Source organism: Zingiber officinale, chromosome 11A (genome assembly GCF_018446385.1).
Source record: "Zingiber officinale cultivar Zhangliang chromosome 11A, Zo_v1.1, whole genome shotgun sequence".
Taxonomy (NCBI): Eukaryota; Viridiplantae; Streptophyta; class Magnoliopsida; order Zingiberales; family Zingiberaceae; genus Zingiber; species Zingiber officinale.
In genome coordinates, this window is record NC_056006.1 from 76,850,226 (window position 1) to 76,856,683 (window position 6,458).

The following is a 6,458-nucleotide window of genomic DNA, read 5'->3' on the forward strand; positions in this document are numbered from 1 at the left end:
TACCTCATTTACCATTTGCAGACTTCCTTGATGTCAGGTCCCTTGATCCACCAGAACTTTCTGTCAGATCTCAACCAATCTGGACTTCAGCTAGTTGTCGACCCAACTGGACTTCCTCATGCCAGATCTCAACCAATCTTAACTTTCTGTCAGCTATCAACCTAGCTGGACTTAATGCCAGCTATCAACCTAGTTGGACTTCAGTCTGGTGTTTCAACCCTCTAGACCTATCAAGTCATGCACACTTGGTAAAATGTTAGACAAACAACACATCTAACTTTAACCTATTTGTCATATATCACAACCTGATTATTAGTGTAACCTACACTAACAAAGAGTGCTCAATCTTGTATGATCATCTAATTAGAGTGTTGACTAGGATTGCATTTACTTGACTTAATAAGTATGCATCACTTTGTTAAGAAGTATACATCCCCTGGTCTTCCAATCACATCGAGCCAAACTCGGTGCCCCACTAAAACTCGATGGCTCGACGTAGAATCTTGAAAAACAACAGGCTCTGATCGAACAATTTTGAGTTGAATCTTGAATCTTAACAGAGCTGCAATTCGCCAGGTCAGACGTTGAGCTTCCTTCAAGTTATGTGGTATGGGCATATCTTGGAGTGCTTTTATCTTACTGGGGTTAGCTTCAATCCCCTACTCAATCACTATATAGTAGGGGTGTCAATTCGGGTGGGTCGGGTCGGGTTGGATTTTTTTTTTTAACCCAACTCGAACCCGACCCGAACCCGACTTCAACCCAAAACACCTAAACCCGAACCCGAACCCGAACCCGAACCCGACCAACCCGATCAACCCGAACCCGACCCATATAACCCGAAAATCTGATTCAAAATGACTTTTTTGGGCTATTTTTCCTATAATTCTTCACTTTTATCTCAATACTCCATCATTATCATACAAACATGATATTAATATACATAAAAACATCTAAATTTTTAAAATAAAATTTGATTTAACCCCAAAAAATCCCACAAAACCCTATATTTAAGTCAACCCGGGTCAACCCGAACCTGACCCGACCCAACCCGAAAATTTTTAACTCTCCAACCCTCCAACCCGAACCCGACCCGAACTCGAAAATGCCCAACCTAAACCTGATTTTTTTTGGGTCGACTCGGGTTGGGTCGTCGGGTCGGGTCATCGGGTCGGGTTCATTTTTGACACCCCTACTATATAGCCAAGGAAGTGCTCGCTTCTTGCCCCAAACAAGCATTTGCTGAAGTTGAGATTGATTTCATACTTCCTCAAGGTTCGATATGTCTCTTCGGTATCTGTACATAGATCAATAGTTTAGAGAGATTTTATCAGTATATCGTCAGCATATACCTCCATATTTCTATCAATCTACCTCCAAAACATCATGTTCATAATTCTTTGATATGTTGCCCCAGTATTCTTCAATTTGGATGACATGACATTGTAACAGTAGGTTTCATCTACCATGATGAAGCTGACTTTTTCTTGATCCTCTTTAGCGAGCGAGACTTGGTGGTATCCTTGATATGCTCCCAACATACATATCAACTCACATCCAGTTGTAGAATCCACCACCTAGTCGATGCGCGATAAGGATAATAATCTTTCAGGCATGCTTTGATCATATCTCTGAAATTGACGTAGACCTGCTACTTGTTTCCTGGTTTGGATGCCAATACTACATTGGAAAGGCATCTCAGGAACTATACTTCTCGAATGTGTCATGCATCGAGCAAATTCTTGACCTCCGCTCGGATAATCTGATTTTGCTTTGAGCTAAAATCTCTTTTCTTTTGTTTCATCGGTCGAGCGTCCGGTCAGACATGCAACTCATGTTGCATTATTACTGGGGAGACACCCGAGAGCTCATGGGTTTCCCATGCAAATACATCATGATTTTGCTTTAAGCAGGCAACTAGACTGACTTTCTTCTTGGGGCTCAGATTGGTCGCAATGAACTTGGTGGCCTCCGATCGACTGGGGTGAACTTGTACCTCCTCTTTTTTTCAGAAACCAAAGTGGGAGGCACCTCTTGAATTGCATTGACCTTCAATCGTTGAGCTCTGCGAGCGGCTCGAGACTCAGCTCTTACAACATCTACGTAGCATCTACATTCCACAATCTAACCACCCTTAACCTCACTGACAAAATCGTCCATAGAAAATTTAATCTTATGGAAGAATGTAGAGACGACGACTCAGAATTCATTCAACGTCGGTCGACCGAGTATCACATTGTAGGATGAAGGTGCGTCCACCATGATGAAATTCGTACGACAAGTCATCATGAGCAGCTACTCCCTAAGAGATATGGCCAATCAAATTTGGTCGATCGGCAACACCTTGTTGCTAGTATAACCATATAATGGAGTCGCCATGGGCTGCACTTCACTTTTTTTTATTTGAAGCAGATTGAATACCTTTTTGAATATTATGTTAACCAAGCTAACTGTGTCAACAAAGTTCCAATGAATATTGTAGTTAGCAATTAATGCCTTAATAATTAAGGCATCGTCAAGAGGAATTTTCATTCCCTCCAAATCTCGAGAACAGAAACTAATTTATGGTCCTTGTGCCTTCTCCTTGCTACACCTGACTGCATGAATCTTCAGTCTTTGTGTGTGTGATTTTCTAGCTCGATTAGAGTGACCATCAGTCAGGTCATCTGCTATCATGCCAATGTCGCCTTGGGTAGCATTGCTGTGATTTTCTTCCTCCCAATCTGACCGGCATTCTTGTCGTTCGACCGATGCACGGGCGGGCCTTTGATTGTCTCTCTGCTAGGGCTGTTGCTGGTTCTGCTTGGTCAGTATGTTACCTTGACCTTGGGGCCCACTCGGTCGATGATGATGTTGGCGAGTAGGAAAGGGGCAACACCGACGGTATCCTTGAGAGGCCGGTCGGCGAGGCCCCGGACTAATGTGATATTAGTCCTTCATGTTGTGAGTTGCTGAGCGATGATAAGAGCAGAACATCAGGGTCCACTATCAGGGCTCAGGGAATCTTGTCCGCTCAGCTTCCACATGCTGGACTGCATGCGGTCGAGACTCCTGATGTTGCTATTGAGGGCCCGCTCGGGGCCCTTTTGGGGGCACATTACTGTTAGCCGATCGACCCTCATGAACATCAACAGGCTCGGGGATCACTTCTTTCTTCTGAGTTGACTGGGCTTCCTCAACATTGATATATTTTATAGCCCATCCGAGCAAATGATCGAAATCCTTCAGAAGCTTCCTGATGAGGGATAAAAAAAAGTCATTATCTGTAAGTCCTTGGGAAAAGGTACTCATTAGAATTTCTTGGGTGGCTGACGAGACTTCTATGTCCACTTGATTGAATCTCTTGATGTAGACTGTAGTGTCTTCTTGGGTCTCTGCTTGAGCGAGAACAAATTCACAGTCATTTTCTGATAGCGATGACTACTGGTGAAGTGTTGGAGAAAAGCCATTCAAAAATTCCTGAAGCTACGGATGGATCTAGTCGGTAATCGTTTGAACTATCTCTGCCCCGAACCAGACAGGATAGTGAGAAACACTCGGTATTTGACTGTATCGGTATACTAGTGTGTTGAGTTTAATTCAAACTATTTTTCTTATTTTTTGTTGTTGTTATGGTAATGCATATGTGTATACATTTAGTCCCACATTGCTAAGCTAAGAAGGTTGGAAGACCTTATATATGGAGAGTCCTTCCATCCTTGCTTAGCAAAGATAAGGGGACCTACATGTATGCGCGGCCAAGCCCAAATCAGGTGGTTTCGGGGGTTCGAGCCGGAAATCCATAAATCGGGCGCGACACACGTGTTCATCGCGCGCAAGGGAGGATGGTGCAAATCCCCAGCTCGTGGGCCTCACGCTTGCAGACGACCTGGTTTGATTTTGCGAGTCTTTGGTTTGGTTCTATCCCGCGCGCGCGTGAGGAAGCGACGCATGGTTTGGTTCTGTCCAGCGTGTGAGGGAACCGACACACGCTTTGGTTCACTGGCGAAGTAGTGCTTCAGAGTGAATAAATGTTGCGCCTCTGTTCGTCGTTCGCACTCTCTCTGGTAGTCTGCTTTCTCTTCCTTCCCTCTCTGTGTCTGTGTGCGCTGTCTTCTTTTTCCTAGAGTTTCTCTTGTTCTGAGGCTTGGTGTTCAACGATCTGAGGTTGGGTCTGGAGTGCTATGTTCATCTTGGAGTGCACCTACGAACGACGCTAGTGGTTGTCGGATCTTGGGAGAATTTTGCCGGAGAGCCTCTACACCGTGGGTGACAATATATTCTCTAAAGACAGTCGACACGCCGACGCTTCAACCAGAGGATAACAATTTCTGGACCTTACTCTTTTATTTACCTATTTATTGCATGCTTACTATTTTGGTGCAAATATATTATTGTGTTACTGCTCTCTTACAACAATAATTTTAGAGAATATACTGCTAGCATCAATAGACATGATGAATGATAGGGTAACGGGGTCTGATGAGGCTAGCGCCAGACCCGAGAGATTTTTCGGGCAAAACTTCAGACGTTGGCAACAACGGATGAAATTTTGGCTTACTACGCTAAGGCTATTCTCCGTTATAGAAATAGATCCTCTTTCACCTGATGAAGAGGAACCTGCCCATAGTGTTGCCTTACAGAGGTTTAAGCAAAGGGATTATCTCTGCCATGGGAGGATCCTATCTGCCCTCTCAGGTGCACTATTTGATGTATACTGCTCAACGTCTTCGGCTAAAGAGCTGTGGAAATCTTTGGATAAAAAATACAACTATGAAGATTCTGGTTTAGAAAAGTACACTGTGGCAAAATTCCTAAACTTCAAAATGGTTGAAGGCAAATCTGTGGTTGAATAGACACATGAATTCCAAGTTCAAATTCATGGTCTTGCTGAAGGAGATATGTCATTACCCGAAAAATTTTAGGTCTTGTCTATCATCGAAAAATTGCCTCCGAGTTGGGAAGATTTTGGCATGACTCTTAAACATAGGAGAGGTCAAATCTCTCTAGAAGATTTGATGATTGCCTCTAATATCGAAGAAGAACATCAGAAGCAACATAAAGATGATGATAAAAGAATGCCTATGGATTTATTCCAAAGGCAAACGTAGTAGTCTCATCTGACAAGAATAAATTCAAAAATCAGAAAATGAAAAAAAAGATGAAACCCAGAGCAAAGGTTCAAAAGAAAAATGGAACCAAGTCATGCTGGGCATGTGGACAAGTTGGGCATTATGCCAAATTCTGCCCTAAGCAAAAGGACAAGAAGAAAAACTAAAGCAATACGTCCAACACCAAGGCATAAGCAAATGTTGTGACTACTAGTGATGGCACCAGCAATAGGTATGTTACCTTCAAACTCGAACTAAACTTGATCTATCAACCCAATGAATGGTTAGTTGATACAAGTGCTAATGTGCACTGTTGTGCTGATCGCTCTGCCTTCCTTACTTATCAGGTAATTGAAGGCACTTCCGTGACCATGGGGAACCATTCTGCAGTCAATATGTTTGGGATAAAACAAGTTGACCTGAGGTTCACCTATGGAAAAGTCCTGTCACTGCATGAGGTGCATCATGTTCCAGAAGTCCGTCGAAATTTGATTAGCGGGTCAAAGTTAGTCCGTGCTAGTTATGAGTTGAACTTTAAATCTAATAAAGTTGTAATATTACATTTAGGAACATTTATTGGAAAAGGTTACCTTAATGAAGGTTTATTTAAACTAAATAAAGAAAATGCTACCTTAAATAAATTTACTGATATTGGTTGTTCATATAACATTGAGTCTTATGATATATGGCTTGACAGATTAGGACATGTTAATTTTAATACCGTAAAACGGATGATGAATCTAGACATGATTCCTAAGCTTGATATAAATGATAAGAAAAAATGTGAAGTTTGTGTGCAATATAAATAAACCCGTAAACCCTTCAAATTAGTTGATAGAAATTCTGATATTTTAGAATTGATTCATACTAACTGTTGTGAGTTTAACGATGTAATAACGAGAGACCATAAAAGGTATTTCATTACCTTCATTGATGATCACTCTCGTTATTGTTATGTTTATTTGCTGAAAACTAAGGATGAAGCTTTAGATAAATTTATGGTTTTCAAATCTGAAGTTGAGAATTAAACAAATAAATCTATTAAGAGGTTATGGTCTGATAGGGGTGGAGAGTTTATCTCGAATCTGTTTCAAAAATTTTGTCAAGATACAGGTATAATTCACGAGGTAACTGCTCCATATAGTCCTCAATCCAACGGTATAGCAGAACGAAAAAATCAAACCCTTGAAGATATGATTAATTCCATATTAGGCAGTTCTGGGTTACCCAACTTCATGTGGGGGAGGCTCTATACACTGCATGTCATGTGTTAAATAGAGTCCCCATGAAGTCAAGGGATAAAAACCCATATGAGCTTTGGAAAGGCCGGAGGACAAGTTTGAAATACCTTAAAGTATGGGGGTGCCT